This window comes from Lolium rigidum, chromosome 6, assembly GCF_022539505.1.
Source record: "Lolium rigidum isolate FL_2022 chromosome 6, APGP_CSIRO_Lrig_0.1, whole genome shotgun sequence".
NCBI lineage: Eukaryota > Viridiplantae > Streptophyta > Magnoliopsida > Poales > Poaceae > Lolium > Lolium rigidum.
Window position 1 is genome coordinate 43,280,767 of NC_061513.1, and position 17,935 is coordinate 43,298,701.

The following is a 17,935-nucleotide window of genomic DNA, read 5'->3' on the forward strand; positions in this document are numbered from 1 at the left end:
GCAGGACGACTTCCATATAAATGGGCTTCTATGTCGGGTCTAGTCATGCTCGCTAAGTACATGAGTGAACCAATGATCTGAGAATATCTCAATTGATCTATGGCAATCCTCCAGTTCTTGCGTAGTGTCACACTGGGATCATAAGGTGTTGGAGAAGACTTGCTATCAATATAGCCTAACCGGCTCAATATCTTCCTGACATAATGGGATTGAGTTAGAGTAATCCCACTCTCGTTCTTAATCAGCTTGATGTTCAGAATCACATCAGCTTCTCCCAGATCTTTCATATTAAAGCTATTTGAGAAGAAAGACTTGACTTCGTTTATTACTTTCATGTTTGTACCAAAGATCAGAATATCATCCACATACACACATAGTATAACCCCTTCGCACCCACCATGGCGATAGTACATGCACTTGTTAGCCTCATTAACAGCAAAGCCTACAAAAGTTAAAGTTCTGTTAAACTTCTCATGCCATTTCTTAGGTGCTTGTTTCAGGCCATATATAGATTTCAACAACTTGCAGACCTTTCTTTCTTCACCTTTGACTACAAACCCATCAGGTTGATCCATATGGATTTCCTCTTCCAACTCTTCATTAAGGAAAGTTGTCTTTACGTTCATTTGATGAATGAAAAGACCATAGGAGGCATCCACGGATAGTAGTACTCGAATGGTGGTAAGTCTACCAATAGGTGAATAAGTATCGAAGTAATATTCGCCTTCTCTCTGTGTAGCCTTTCGCTACAAGCCGTGCCTTGTACTTCTCAATAGTACCATCAAGCCTTAGCTTCTTCTTGAACACCCATTTGCAGCCCATAGGCTTGCATCCATGGGGTTGCTCTGATAGCTCCCAAGTTCCATTAGAAGAATCAAGTCCATCTCATTATGGACATCTTCTTTCCAATTATCTGCATCTCGAGATTGATACGTCTCCAACGTATCCATAATTTCTGTCGTTCCATGCTTGTTTTATGACAATACTTACATGTTTTGCTTGCACTTTATGATGATTTCATGCATTTTCCGGAACTAACCTATTAACAAGATGCCACAGTGCAAGTTCCTGTTTTCTGCTGTTTTTGGTTCCAGAAAGGCTGTTCGGGCAATATTCTCGGAATTCGACGAAACGAAGACCAAACCTCCTATTTTTCCCGGAAGCATCCGAACACCGAAGAAGAGGCGGAGAGGGGCCAGAGGGCCACCACACCATAGGGCGGCGCGGCCTGGCCTGGGCCCGCGCCGGCTTGTGGTGTGGCGCCCCCAGGTGCCCCCCTGCGCCGCCTCTTCGCCTATTTAACCCCTTTCGACCTAAAAACACAAAAACTCTGGACGAAACTCCAGAAAGACTCCAGGGGCACCGCCACCATCGCGAAACTCCAATTCGGGGGACAGAAGTCTCTGTCCCGGCACCCTGCCGGGACGGGGAAGTGCCCCCGGAAGCCATCTCCATCAACGCCATCGCCTCCATCATGCTCCGTGAGTAGTTCCCCCATGGACTACGGGTTCTAGCTGTAGCTAGTTGATGGCGTGTATTTCACACGTTCGTTGGGCAACCCCAAGAGGAAGGTATGATGCGCACAGCAGCAAGTTTTCCCTCAGAAAGAAACCAAGGTTTATCGAACCGAGGAGGAGCCAAGAAGCACGTTGAAGGTTGATGGCGGCGGGATGTAGTGCGGCGCAACACCGAGAGATTCGGCGCCAACGTGGAACCTGCACAACACAACCAAGCTACTTTGCCCCAACGAAACGGTGAGGTTGTCAATCTCACCGAGCTTGCTGTAACAAAGGATTAACCGTATTGTGTGGAAGATGATTGTTTGCAGAGAAAACAGTAGAAACAAGTATTGCGGTAGATTGTATTTCAGTAAAGAGAATTGGACCGGGGTCCACGGTTCACTAGAGGTGTCTCTCCCATAAGACGAACGAGCATGTTGGGTGAACAAATTACGGTTGGGCAATTGACAAATAAAGAGAGCATGACAATGCACATACATATCATGATGAGTATAGTGAGATTTAATTGGGCATTACGACAAAGTACATAGACCGCCATCCAAGCTGCATCTATGCCTAAAAAGTCCACCTTCGAGGTTATCATCCGAACCCCCTCCAGGTATTAAGTTGCAAGCAACAGACAATTGCATTAAGTATGGTGCGTAATGTAATCAACAACTACATCCTTAGACATAGCATCAATGTTTTATCCCTAGTGGCAACGAGCACAACACAACCTTAGAACTTTCTGTCACTCGTCCCGGGTGTCAATGCGGGCATGAACCCACTATCGAGCATAAGTACTCCCTCTTGGAGTTAAAAGCATCTACTTGGCCAGAGCATCTACTAATAACGGAGAGCATGCAAGATCATAAACAACACATAAGCATAACTTTGATAATCAACATAACAAGTATTCTCTATTCATCGGATCCCAACAAACGCAACATATAGAATTACATATAGATGATCTTGATCATGATAGGCAGCTCACAAGATCCGACAATGATAGCACAACGGGGAGAAGACAACCATCTAGCTACTGCTATGGACCCATAGTCCAGGGGTAGACTACTCACTCATCACTCCGGAGGCGACCATGGCGGTGTAGAGTCCTCCGGGAGATGATTCCCCTCTCCGGCGGGGTGCCGGAGAGCGATCTCCGGATCCCCGAGATGGGATCGGCGGCGACGGCGTCTCGGTAATGTTTTCCGTATCGTGGCTCTCGGTGCTGGGGGTTTCGTCACGGAGGCTATTTGTAGGCGGAAGGGCAAGTCAAGAGGCGGCACGGGGGCCCACACCACGGGCCGGCGCGGCCAAGGGGGCCGCGCCGCCCTAGGGTTTGGCTCCCCTGTGGCCCCTCTTCGTCTCTCCTTCGGACTTCGGAAGCTTCGTGAGAAAATAGGCCTCCGGGCTTTTATTTCGTCCAATTCCGAGAATATTTCTTTACTAGGATTTCTGAAACCAAAAACAGCAGAAAACGACAAGCGGCACTTCGGCATCTTGTTAATAGGTTAGTTCCAGAAAATGCACGAATATGATATAAAGTGTGCGTAAAACATGTAGATAACATCAATAATGTGGCATGGAACACAAGAAATTATCGATACGTTGGAGACGTATCGGCATCCCCAAGCTTAGTTACGCTCGTCCCGAGCGAGGTAAAACGATAACAAAGATAATTTCTGGAGTAACATGCCATCATAAACTTGATCATACTATTTGTAAAGCATATGTAGAGAATGCAGCGATCAAAACAATGTGTATGACATGAGTAAACAAGTGAATCATAAAGCAAAGACTTTTCATGAATAGCACTTCAAGACAAGCATCAATAAGTCTTGCATAAGAGTTAACTCATAAAGCAATAATTCGAAGTAAAGGTATTGAAGCAACACAAAAGAAGATTAAGTTTCAGCGAGTTGCTTTCAACTTGTAACATGTATATCTCATGGATATTGTCAACATAGAGTAATATAATAAGTGCAATAAGCAAGTATGTAAGAATCAATGCACGAGTTCACACAAGTGTTTGCTTCTTGAGGTGGAGAGAAATAGGTGAAGCTGACTCAACATTGAAAGTAAAAGAATGGTCCTCATAGAGGAAAAGCATCGATTGCTATATTTGTGCTAGAGCTTTGATTTTGAAAACATGAAACAATTTTGTCAACGGTAGTAATAAAGCATATGCATCATGTAAATTATATCTTATAAGTTGCAAGCCTCATGCATAGTGTACTAATAGTGCTCGCACCTTGTCCTAATTAGCTTGGACTACCTGGATTATCACCGCAATACATATGCTTTAACCAAGTATCACAAAGGGGTACCTCTATGCCGCACTGTACAAAGGTCTAAGGAGAAAGCTCGCATTTGGATTTCTCGCTTTTGATTATTCTCAACTTAGACATCCATACCGGGACAACATAGACAACGAGATAATGGACTCCTCTTTTAATGCTTTAAGCATTCAACAACAATTAATTCTTTTCTCATTAGAGATTTGAGGATGTTTGTCCAAAGCTGAAACTTCCACCATGGAACATGGCTTTAGTTAGCGGCCCAATGTTCTTCTCTCACAATATGCATGCTCAAACCATTCAACTCGGTGTAGATCGCCCTTACTTCGAGACAAGACGAACATGCATAGCAACTCACATGAAATTCAACAATGAGTTGATGGCGTTCCCAGGTAAACATGGTTATCGCACAACAAGCAACTTAATAAGAGATAAAGTGCATAATTACATATTCAATACCACAATAGTTTTTAAGCTATTTGTCCCATGAGCTATATATTGCAAAGGTGAATGATGGAATTTTAAAGGTAGCACTCAAGCAATTTACTTTGGAATGGCTGGAAAATACCATGTAGTAGGTAGGTATGGTGGACACAAATGGCATAGTGGTTGGCTCAAGTATTTTGGATGCATGAGAAGTATTCCCTCTCGATACAAGGTTTAGGCTAGCAAGGTTGTTTGAGGCAAACACAAGGATGAACGGTACAGCAAAACTCACATAAAAGACATATTGAAAGCATTATAATACTCTATACCGTCTTCCTTGTTGTTCAAACTCAAAACTAGAAATTATCTAGACCTTAGAGAAACCAAATATGCAAACCAAATTTTAGCATGCTCTATGTATTTCTTCATTAATGGGTGCAAAGCATATGATGCAAGAGCTTAAACATGAGCACAACAATTGCCAAGTATCACATTACCCAAAACATTTATAGCAATTACTACATGTATCATTTTCCAATTCCAACCATATAACAATTTAACGAAGGAGAAACTTCGCCATGAATACTATGAGTAGAAACCAAGGACATATTTGTCCATATGCTACAGCGGAGTGTGTATCTCTCCCATAAAGTGAATGCTAGGATCCATTTTATTCAAACAAAACAAAAACAAAAACAAAACGACGCTCCAAGAAAAAGCACATAAGATGTGGCCGAATAAAAATGTAGTTTCGGGGGAGGAACACGATAATTTGTTGATGAAGAAGGGGATGCCTTGGGCATCCCCAAGCTTAGACGCTTGAGTCTTCTTGATATATGCAGGGGTGAACCACCGGGTGCATCCCCAAGCTTAGAGCTTTCACTCTCCTTGATCATGTTGCATCATACTCCTCTCTTGATCCTTGAAAACTTCCTCCACACCAAACTCGAAACAACTCATTAGAGGGTTAGTGCACAATATAAATTGACATATTCAGAGGTGACACACTCATTCTTAACACTTCTGGACATTGCATAATGCTACTGGACATTAGTGGATCAAAGAAATTCATCCAACATAGCGAAAGAGGCAATGCGAAATAAAAGGCAGAATCTGTCAAAACAGAACAGTTCGTATTGACGAATTTTAAAATGGCACCAGACTTGCTCAAATGAAAATGCTCAAATTGAATGAAAGTTGCGTACATATCTGAGGATCATGCACGTAAATTGGCATAATTTTCTGAGCTCCCTGCAGGGCAGTGGGCTCAGATTCGTGACAGCAAAGAAATCTGGAACTGCGCAGTAATCCAAATCTAGTACTTACTTTTCTATCAACGGCTTAACTTGGCACAACAAAACTCAAAACTAAGATAAGGAGAGGTTGCTACAGTAGTAAACGACTTCCAAGACACAAAATAAAAACAAAGTACTGTAGGTAAAAACATGGGTTGTCTCCCATAAGCGCTTTTCTTAACGCCTTTCAGCTAGGCGCGAAAGTGTGTATCAAGTATTATCGAAGGGTGGTGCATTCTCAGCGAGGTGTGGAGTTTTCTCAACTAGGCATATTATATTAGATACATAAGTTTTAGCATCTCCCTTTTCATTAGTCTTAGGTGTGCTACTCTCATCAAACAAATTTTACGGAACAAGCCAAGCATAATTATTTTCTAGTGCATCATTCATAGCTAGGAGCTTGCATGGTATTGGTGCTTTGATCTCCTCTCCATCATCAATATTATTAGTGTATCTTATTCTATCCATATCCATCTTTTCAAGGAGACTAGCAAAATTAGTAGGAGAACCAAGCATATTGAATTTAGCAAACACCTTTCTAGCTTCTCTTGCTAGACCACCAAATTCTCTAAGAAGGGTTTCTAAAACAAAATCTTTCTTTTCCCCTTCTTCCATATCACCAAGCGTGAAAAACATGTGTTGGATTATAGGATTAAGATTAACAAATTTAGTTTCCAACAAGCGAACTAAATGCGCAGCAGCAATTTCATAAGTAGGCGCAAGATCTATCAAGTGTCTATCTTCAAAATTTTCAATGGTACTAACATGGTTGAAGAATTCTTCTATATTATTTCTCCCGACTATAGACCCACGTCCTACCGGTATGTTCTTTGTAGTAAAATTAAAAGGAAACATGATGAAATAAGTAAAGTGAATGCGGATAAACTAATTTTTTTGTGTTTTTGATATAGCAAACAAGATAGCAAATAAAGTAAAACTAGCAACTAATTTTTTTGTATTTTGATTTAGTGCAGCAAACAAAGTAGTAAATAAAATAAAGCAAGACAAAAACAAAGTAAAGAGATTGAGAAGTGGAGACTCCCCTTGCGGCGTGTCTTGATCTCCCGGCAACGGCGCCGAGAAAAGAGCTTGATGGCGTGTATTTCACACGTTCGTTGGGCAACCCCAAGAGGAAGGTATGATGCGCACAGCAGCAAGTTTTCCCTCGAGAAAGAAACCAAGGTTTATCGAACCAGGAGGAGCCAAGAAGCACGTTGAAGGTTGATGGCGGCGGGATGTAGTGCGGCGCAACACCGGAGATTCCGGCGCCAACGTGGAACCTGCACAACACAACCAAGCTACTTTGCCCCAACGAAACGGTGAGGTTGTCAATCTCACCGGCTTGTCTGTAACAAAGGATTAACCGTATTGTGTGGAAGATGATTGTTTGCGAGAGAAAACAGTAGAAACAAGTATTGCGATAGATTGTATTTCAAGTAAAGAGAATTGGACCGGGGTCCACAGTTCACTAGAGGTGTCTCTCCCATAAGACGAACAGCATGTTGGGTGAACAAATTACAGTTGGGCAATTGACAAATAAAGAGAGCATGACAATGCACATACATATCATGATGAGTATAGTGAGATTTAATTGGGCATTACGACAAAGTACATAGACCGCCATCCAACCGCATCTATGCCTAAAAAGTCCACCTTCGGGTTATCATCCGAACCCCTCCGAGTATTAAGTTGCAAGCAACGAGACAATTGCATTAAGTATGGTGCGTAATGTAATCAACAACTACATCCTTAGACATAGCATCAATGTTTTATCCCTAGTGGCAACGAGCACAACACAACCTTAGAACTTTCTCGTCACTTGTCCCGGTGTCAATGCAGGCATGAACCCACTATCGAGCATAAGTACTCCCTCTTGGAGTTAAAAGCATCTACTTGGCCAGAGCATCTACTAATAACGGAGAGCATGCAAGATCATAAACAACACATAAGCATAACTTTGATAATCAACATAACAAGTATTCTCTATTCATCGGATCCCAACAAACGCAACATATAGAATTACATATAGATGATCTTGATCATGATAGGCAGCTCACAAGATCCGACAATGATAGCACAACGGGGAGAAGACAACCATCTAGCTACTGCTATGGACCCATAGTCCAGGGGTAGACTACTCACTCATCACTCCGGAGGCGACCATGGCGGTGTAGAGTCCTCCGGGAGATGATTCCCCTCTCCGGCGAGGGTGCCGGAGGCGATCTCCGGGATCCCCCGAGATGGGATCGGCGGCGACGGCGTCTCGGTAATGTTTTCCGTATCGTGGCTCTCGGTGCTGGGGGTTTCGTCACGGAGGCTATTTGTAGGCGGAAGGGCAAGTCAAGAGGCGGCACGGGGGCCCACACCACGGGCCGGCGCGGCCAAGGGGGGCCGCGCCGCCCTAGGGTTTGGCTCCCCGTGGCCCCTCTTCGTCTCTCCTTCGGACTTCCGGAAGCTTCGTGAGAAAATAGGCCTCTGGGCTTTTATTTCGTCCAATTCCGAGAATATTTCTTTACTAGGATTTACGAAACCAAAAACAGCGAGAAAACGACAGCGGCACTTCGGCATCTTGTTAATAGGTTAGTTCCAGAAAATGCACGAATATGATATAAAGTGTGCGTAAAACATGTAGATAACATCAATAATGTGGCATGGAACACAAGAAATTATCGATACGTTGGAGACGTATCACTAGTTGGTATTCTCTCCCCCATGTACTTTAATACAATGATCTCATGAGCTGCCTTACATGATTGAGATTCATCTGATGTAATCGGTGTTGTGTTTGTCGGGATCCGATGGATTGTTACATTATGATTGTCTATCTACAAAGTTTATGAAGTTATTGTTGCTGCAATCTTGTTATGCTTAATGCTTGTCACTAGGGCCCGAGTGGCATGATCTTAGATTTGAGCTCTATACTTATTGCTTAGATTGTATCTACAAGTTGTATGCACATGTCACTCGTCCGGAACCAATGGCCCCGAAGTGACGAAATCGGGACAACCGGAGGGGATGGCGGTGATGTGAGGGACACATGTTTTCACGGAGTGTTAATGCTTTGCTCCGGTGCTCTATTAAAAGGAGTACCTTAATATCCAAGTAGTTTCCCTTGAGGCCCGGCTGCCACCGGCTGGTAGGACAAAAGATGTTGTACAAGTTTCTCATTGCGAGCACGTACGACTATTATTGGGAAACATGCCTACATGATTAATGATCTTGATATTCTGTCTTAATGCTATTTCAATCCTATCAATTGCCCGACTGTAATTTGTTCACCCAACACTTGTTATTGGAGAGTTGCCACTAGTGAAGATAGCTGGGAACCCCGGTCCATCTTTCATCATCATATACTTGTTCTACATGTCAACTGTTTTCTGGTGCCATTGCTCTCATATTACTACTACTGCTGCCGTGTTCTTGTTACTATTGCTCTCATATCATCTGCTACTTTCACATCACCCCTGTTGCTAGTGCTTTTCCAGGTGCAGCTGAATTGACAACTCAGTTGTTAAGGCTTATAAGTATTCTTTATCTCCCCTTGTGTCGAATCAATAAATTGGGTAATACTTCCCTCAAAGACTGTTGCGATCCCCTATACTTGTGGGTCATCAAGACTATTTTCTGGCGCCGTTGCCGGGGAGGCATAGCTCTACTCATAAGTTCACCTGGGGAGTACACTCCACCTCTCTCTCTATTTTTTTTTTTTTGCTTAGTTTACTTTTGTCTAGTTTATTTGTGCTTAGTTTATTTCTGTCTAGTATTAGTTTGCTTAGTTTACTTTTGTCTAGTTTATTTCAGTTTTGTTTTACTTTCCTCATATACCCAAAAATCAATAAAAATTTGAAAAATCGAAAAATTAAAAATTGCTGTTATGGGAGAACCTACAACCTACTTGGAGCTTATAGAATGTTATAATAATTATAGAGAATCAAGAACTGGTAAAATAATGAGTGCTATGATAGAAAAATTGAATACAATTGCTAAAATCTTGCTTGAACGCCATGATATAAACTGTTGCTCTCAACAGGATACTAAACATCTTAAATTTCAATGTGGCTTTAGTGAGGAATTTTTTATTAAGAACTATAATCGGAATTGCTATATTCATTATGGGTTCGAAGAGGTAGAACAATTTGTCTTATTTATGGGAGCCTCCGAGATAGAATCCTTCATGGTTGAGAATTATGAAACTTGTGTTGTTTGTAAGGACCTTAAAGATTAGAGCATCTCCAGCCGCGTCCCCCAAACCGCGCCGGATCGAGCGTTTGGGGGACGTGTTTCGTTCGTGCCGCGTTTGGGGGACGTCGCTCCCCAGCCGCGTCCCCCAAACGCCGCCCCCAAACATTAAAAGTATTTTTTTTGGCTAGAATGAAACTATTTAATAATATTCAAATCGGTTGAACATAAACAAATTATATATAAAACTTCGAAAAAATATAATTAAATACATATAAACTATCTACTTCTTCTTCTTCGCTGATGGCCCCGCCTCGTCGTCGTCATCGCGGTGGCGCTTCCTGCTCGTCACCTCTTCCGAAGAGGCGGTGTCGGCGCTCGACGCGTCGTCGTCGCCGGTGCTCGTCGGCTGCGCCTTGGCCTTCGCCTTCGCCTTGGCCTTGGCCTTGGCCTTGGCCTTGGCCTTGGCGGCCTTCGCCTTGGAAGCCTTCGCCTTGGCCGCCTTCGCCTTCGCACGGGCCACCGCCGCCGCCGCCGCCTCGCTCTCTTCTTCCTCCTCCTCCCAGCCCAGCCATTCCTCCTCGCCGTCAAGCGGCGGCGGGGAATCGTCGCCGCTGCTCGGCGTCCTGGCTCTCTCCCACCAATGGCGCCAGCCGAGCAGGCTTTCCCTCGGCCGGAGGTGTCGGACGGGAGCTGGGAGATGTAGCTCATCGTCGCTGGAGGTGTCGGATGAAGGCTTGGATGAATGGTGGCGTGCGTACGGCGTACGTACGGGTCTTATTGAGCGCGGATGAACGGCGGCGCAGAAGTCGAAGAGAGCAGCGGTTGCTCTTCCGAGGAGTCGGCGCTCCATTCCGGCGGGGTTGGCGCGTCGTCGACGCGCTTGCCAATGCGACGGTTCCGCTTCCCGTCAACCGCACCGTCGCTACGTATGTGGCGGTTGAGCGTCCGAGCCGCTGACGGGTCGGCCCCGCGCCTCCTCGCCTCTCATTTCGTTGTGTCCGGCGTGCCCGGTGCGTCCCCTGTGGGATGGGGACGGGCTCGGGACGCCGGACACCGAATGGGGGCGCGCCGGACAAAAAAGGGCTTTGGGGGACGCGGCTGGAACGCTTTTTTTGTCCGGCGCGCCCCAAATCGCTTTGGGGGACGGTTTGGGGGACGCGACTGGAGATGCTCTTATGTCTCTACTATCCTTAATTCTTGCATAGAATGCTACAGTAGGAATCCTTATATCCTTGATTATAAAGAGAGACACATTAATGCACAAGAATGCACTCACAATTTGCAGGAACCGGTGGAAGAAGAAATTGATGAACCCGAAAGCTCATTGGATGAAAAAGAGGAGGAAATTGATGAACCTGAAAGCTCATTGGATGAAAAAGAAGAGGAGAGCGACGAACAAAAGGAGGAAGAATGGATTAGCTACCCATGTCAACCTTCTAATGAGAGTAACTCTTTATCTCTTACACTATTTGATTGTCCCCCATGCTTACCGGAAGAGGTTGAATGTTATGTTCCTGTGGATTCTCTTGAAATAGTACCTATGAGTAATACTTGTGAGAATGATTATGCTACTGTTATATATGACAATCCATGCTACTTTGATAAATCTTATGATAATGCTTTGTTTGTGCCTGATGTCGAAATGCATGATACTAAAGAATTTTGTTTGGCAAATGTCTATGATAAAGCTCTAGATGATGGTCCTATGTTACTTGATAATATTAATTGTACTACTAATGAAAATGGGATTGGAGAGTTCTTGACTTATTCTATGAGTCCCATATCTATTGAGATTGATCACCTACCTTGTTATATTATTAATAAAAGTAAGTTTGAAAGTTTTAATTCCACTATTCTTGAACTTGATAAAAATTATGTGTTTGGAAATCATGAAAAGTATGCTGCATGTGATAGCTATATTGTTGAGTTTGTTCATGAAGCTACTGAAAATTATTATGAGAGAGGAAAATATGGTTGTAGAAATTTTCATGGTACTAAAACACCTCTCTATATGCTTAAAATTTTGAAGCTACACTTGTTTTATCTTCTTATGCTTGTCACTTTGTTCTTCATGAATTTATTTGTGTACAAGATTCCTTTCCATAGGAAGCATGTTAGGCTTAAATGTGTTTTGGATTTGCCTCTTGATGCTCTCTTTTGCTTCAAATACTATTTCTTGCGAGTGCATCATTTAAAACTGCTGAGCCCATCTTAATGGCTATAAAGAAAAGAACTTCTTGGGAGATAACCCATGTGTTATTTTGCTACAGTACTTTGTTTTATATTTGTCTCTTGGAAGTTGTTTACTACTGTATCAACCTCTCCTTATCTTAGTTTTGTGTTTTGTTGTGCCAAGTGAAGCCTCTAATCGAAGGTTGATACTAGACTTGGATTTCTGCGCAGAAACAGATTTCTATCTGTCACGAATCTGGGCTGTTTTCTCTGTATGTAACTCAGAAAATTAAGCCAATTTACGTGCGTGTTCCTCAGATATGTACGCAACTTTCGTTAGTTTTGAGTTTTCTGATTTGACCAACGGAAGTATTTTATTAAAATTCGTCTTTACTGGCTGTTCTGTTTTGGCAGATTATGTCTCTGTTTTTTGCATTGTCTCTTGTGGACTTTAAGCGAGGTTTTCTAGACGTAGAGGGCTGTAGCTAATGTTTTATTGAGTTCTTGCAATGTGCCACTACAGGACCAAGGTGGATTCAAATTTTTTGAGTACTAACCCCTCTAATGAAGTTTATAAGAAGTTTGGTGTGAAGGAAGTTTTCAAGGGTCAAGAGAGGAGGATGATATATGATCAAGAAGAGTGAAAAGTCTAAGCTTGGGGATGCCCCCGTGGTTCATCCCTGCATATTTCAAGAAGACTCAAGCGTCTAAGCTTGGGGATGCCCAAGGCATCCCCTTCTTCATCAACTTATCAGGTTCCTCCCCTGAAACTATATTTTTATTCGGTCACATCATATGTGCTTTACTTGGAGCGTCTGTGTGTTTATTTTTCGTTTTGTTTAAGTTTGAATAAATTCGGATCCTAGCAATCCTTGTGTGGGAGAGATACACGCTCCGCTTTTTCATATGAACACTCGTGTTCTTCGTTTTACTTTTAATGTTCAATGATAAAAGTTGGAAGCTATTGCACTTATTTATATTTGGTTGAAAACAGAAAATGCCTCATCATGTTTTGGATAATTTGACACTTGGCAATTGTTTTGAGCTCTCAAGTAGATCATGATTAAGTTTTTTTTTCATGTAGTCTAAGCCTATTAGTGGAGAACTACTGTAGAGCTTGTTGAAATTGGTTTGCATGATTGGTCTCTCTTAAGGTCTAGATATTTTCTGGTAAAAGTGTTTGAGCAATAAGGAAGACAGTGTAGAGTATTATAATGCTTGCAATATGTTCTTATGTAAGTTTTGTCTGTACCGGTTCATACTTGTGTTTGCTTCAAATAGCCTTGCTAGCCTAAGCCTTGTATCGAGAGGGAATACTTCTCATGCATCCAAAATACTTGAGCCAACCACTATGCCATTTGTGTCCACCATACCTACCTACTATGTGGTATTTCCTGCCATTCCAAAGTAAATTGCTTGAGTGCTACCTTTAAACAATTCAAAATTTATTACCTCTGATTTGTGTCAATGTTTTATAGCTCATGAGGAAGTATGTGGTGTTTATCTTTCAATCTTGTTGGGCAACTTTCACCAATGGACTAGTGGCTTCATCCGCTTATCCAATAATTTTGCAAAAAGAGCTGGCAATGGGATTCCCGGTCCCAAATTAATTAACCAAAATAGACACTCCTCCATGATATGTGATTGTTGGACGGCACCCGAGGATTCGGTTAGCCATGGCTTGTGTAAGCAAAGGTTGGGGGAGTGTCATCATCATAATAAAACTAAACTAAAAAGGCACTCCTTCATGGTATGAGATTGTTGGCGAGGCACCCGAGGATTCGGTTAGCCATGGTTTGTGAAAGAAAGGTTGGAAGGAGTGCCACCCAAAAATAAAAATAATTCATGGGAGCCGCTCTTGAAGGTTTGTCTAGCAAGGGGGTTAGAGTGCCCACTACCATTCGTTGACAACAACAAACACCTCTCAAAACTTTACTTTTATGCTCGCTTTATGTTTTCAAAACCAAAGCTCTAGCACAAATATAGCAATCAATGCTTTCCTCTTTGAAGGACCTTTCTTTTACTTTATGTTGAGTCAGTTTACCTATTTCCTTCCATCTTAGAAGCAAACACTTGTGTCAAGCTGTGCATTGATTCTTACATACTTGCATATTTGCATTCATCATATTACTTTGTGTTGACAATTATCCATGAGATATGCATGTTACAAGTTGAAAGCAACCGCTGAAACTTATATCTTCCTTTGTGTTGCTTCGATGCCTTTACTTTGAACTTATTGCTTTATGAGTTAACTCTTGTGCAAGACTTTTGATACTTGTCTTGAAGGTATTATTCATGAAAAGTTTTGCTATATGTTATCTATTTGTTAGCAACTATAGATCATTGCCTTGAGTCACTTCATTCATTTCATATGCTTTGTAATAGTATGATCAAGGTTATGTATGTAGCATGTCACTACAGAAATTATTCTTTTTATCGTTTACCTGCTCGGGACGAGCGAGAACTAAGCTTGGGGATGCTTGATACGTCTCCAACGTATCCATAATTTCTGTCGTTCCATGCTTGTTTTATGACAATACTTACATGTTTTGCTTGCACTTTATGATGATTTCATGCATTTTCCGCAACTAACCTATTAACAAGATGCCACAGTGCCAGTTCCTGTTTTCTGCTGTTTTTGGTTCCAGAAAGGCTGTTCGGGCAATATTCTCGGAATTCGACGAAACGAAGACCAAACCTCCTATTTTTCCCGGAAGCGTCCGAACACCGAAGAAGAGTCGGAGAGGGGCCGGAGGGCCACCACACCATAGGGCGGCGCGGCCTGGCCCGGGCCCGCGCCGGCTTGTGGTGTGGCGCCCCGAGTGCCCCTCGCGCCGCCTCTTCGCCTATTTAACCCCTTTCGACCTAAAAACACAAAAACTGCGGACGAAACTCCGAGAAAGACTCCGGGGCGCCGCCACCATCGCGAAACTCCAATTCGGGGACGAAGTCTCCGTCCCGGCACCCTGCCGGGATGGGGAAGTGCCCCGGAAGCCATCTCCATCAACGCCATCGCCTCCATCATGCTCCGTGAGTAGTTCCCCCATGGACTACGGGTTCTAGCTGTAGCTAGTTGGTATTCTCTCCCCCATGTACTTCAATACAATGATCTCATGAGCTGCCTTACATGATTGAGATTCATCTGATGTAATCGGTGTTGTGTTTGTCGGGATCCGATGGATTGTTACATTATGATTGTCTATCTACAAAGTTTATGAAGTTATTGTTGCTTGCAATCTTGTTATGCTTAATGCTTGTCACTAGGGCCCGAGTGGCATGATCTTAGATTTGAGCTCTATACTTATTGCTTAGATTGTATCTACAAGTTGTATGCACATGTCACTGTCCGGAACCAATGGCCCCGAAGTGACAGAAATCGGGACAACCGGAGGGGATGGCGGTGATGTGAGGGACACATGTTTTCACGGAGTGTTAATGCTTTGCTCCGGTGCTCTATTAAAAGGAGTACCTTAATATCCAGTAGTTTCCCTTGAGGCCCGGCTGCCACCGGCTGGTAGGACAAAAGATGTTGTACAAGTTTCTCATTGCGGGCACGTACGACTATTATTGGGAAACATGCCTACATGATTAATGATCTTGATATTCTGTCTTAATGCTATTTCAATCCTATCAATTGCCCGACTGTAATTTGTTCACCCAACACTTGTTATTGGAGAGTTGCCACTAGTGAAGATAGCTGGGAACCCCGGTCCATCTTTCATCATCATATACTTGTTCTACAAGTCAACTGTTTTCTGGTGCCATTGCTCTCATATTACTACTACTGCTGCCGTGTTACTGTTACTATTGCTCTCATATCACTGCTACTTTCACATCACCCCTGTTGCTAGTGCTTTTCCAGGTGCAGCTGAATTGACAACTCAGTTGTTAAGGCTTATAAGTATTCTTTACCTCCCCTTGTGTCGAATCAATAAATTGGGTAATACTTCCCTCGAAGACTGTTGCGATCCCCTATACTTGTGGGTCATCAGAGATGCATATGCATCTGCAATGGACGTGGTAGTATCATCATCCACAACGTACACAATGAAATCATCACCAAAGAATTTTGCAATCCTCTGTCTTTTGCTCTGTATAGGAGCTTCATTGTCATCTTTCTCACTAACATTCTCATGTGATTGTTCAAAATACTCATTAGATGTAGGAATTACCTCACTTGAAATTCTAGCAATGCTATGCATATCTTTCATAGGAAACATATTTTAAAAATGGTGCATCACGAGATTCCATAATAATATCAACATGCATATCAGGTACATCAGATTGAACTACTAAAATTTATAGCCTTACACTCCGTGGAGTATAACCTAGAAAGATACAATTCACTTCTTTGGTCCGAGTTTGCGCTTCTTAGTAATTGGAATATTGACTTTCGTCAAACATCCCCACGTGCGCAAATACAAATTAAAGTGATGGTTTTCTCCCAACCCACTCCTCGTAAGGGGTTTTCTCTTTGTTCTTGTTAGGAACTCTATCCAGGACATGACATGAAGTCAACAAAGCCTCCCCCACCATGCCTTTTATAAGCCATCAGTGCCTAACGTGGAATTCACCAAGTCAGTTAGCATGCGATTTTTCCTCTCGACAATCCCGTTTGATTGGGGCGAGTAAGGAGGCGTCCTCTCATGAATAATGTTGTGTTCCTCACAGAATTCATCAAAGATTTTAGGAAAATATTCACCACCACGATCCGACCTAAGACGCTTGATCTTTCTCTCTAGTTGATTTTCAGTTTCGGCCTTATAAATTTTAAAGTAGTCTAAAGCTTCATATTTACTTCACAACAAATAAACATAGCAAAATCTAGCCGCATCATCAATCAATATCATGAAATATATCTTTCCACCTTTTGTCAACACACCATTCATCTCGCATAGATCAGAATGTATGAGTTCTAGAGGTGCCAAGTTTCTCTCCTCGACCACCTTCTGAGGCTTCCAATGTTGCTTTGATTACACACAACTATGGCACTTAGAACCTTTGGCAATGGTGAAACTCGGAATTAAATTTAAACTCGATAGTCAAGACATTAAACCAAAATCAATGTGACATAAACGAGAATGTCAAACACTGGTATCATCACTAACATTGCCACAAAAATGGTTCACAGACTTATTACTGAAATCGGAAAGCGAAAAGCGGAACAAGCCTCCGCCCGCATAGCCTTTACCAATAAATTGTCCAAACTTGGAAACAACTACTTTATTTGACTCTAGAACAACCTTAAACCCATCTCAGCATAGAAGGGAGCCGCTAACGAGATTCTTGTTCAGAGTAGGGACATGTTGCACGTTCCACAGCTGCACGATCTTCCCCGAAGTGAACTTCAGATCTACCGTGCCAACACCACGAATAAAAGCATGTGACCCCCCATCAAGATGGAGGAATCCCGGACGACCTGGTAAGAAGTGAACATGAATATGTCAGCACACACATGGACATTAGCACCCGTATCAATCCAACAACATGGAGACTGAAATACCGAAAGAACAGTAAAGAGATTACCGTACCCATCAGCATTGCTAGCGGTCACAGTGTTGACATGGTTTGCCTTTTTCTCGCAGTCTGCATGCTCTGGGTATTCCTTAGAAAAGTGATCAGCCTCTCCATAGGTAAAGCAGCTCAGATCTTCTTTGTTTATCATCTTCTTCTTCTTCTTGAAGGTTGTATTCTTCATAGGCTTATTTAATGAGGGCTTGTTATTCCCTTTGTTCTTGTTGTAGGGTTTCTTCTTCACCATGTTGGCGCTAGACTGACTCTGTCCTTTCTCAGTAGTATCCTTAACCCGAGCTTTCTCCTCAACATCAAGAGACGCTATCAGATTTTCAACGGATACCTCGTGTCTCTTGTGTTTGAGAGTTGTGGCAAAGTTCCTCCAAGAAGGGGGCAACTTAGCGATAATGCATCCAGCCACAAACTTGTCAGGTAAGGCACACTTAAGGAGTTCAAGCTCTTTCACAATGCAATGTATCTCATGAGCTTGTTCGACTATAGAACGGTTGCTCTTATGTCATGGAAGCTCTCCATGTTGTACAACTCA

General features: G+C 42.8%; 1 protein-coding gene across 1 annotated transcript in view; it reads left to right on the forward strand.

Moving 5' to 3' along the window:
• Window positions 1-17,935, forward strand: part of LOC124667971 (exocyst complex component EXO70A1-like) — a 52,141-nt gene that overhangs the window by 11,339 nt on the left and 22,867 nt on the right. The window lies entirely within an intron of this gene.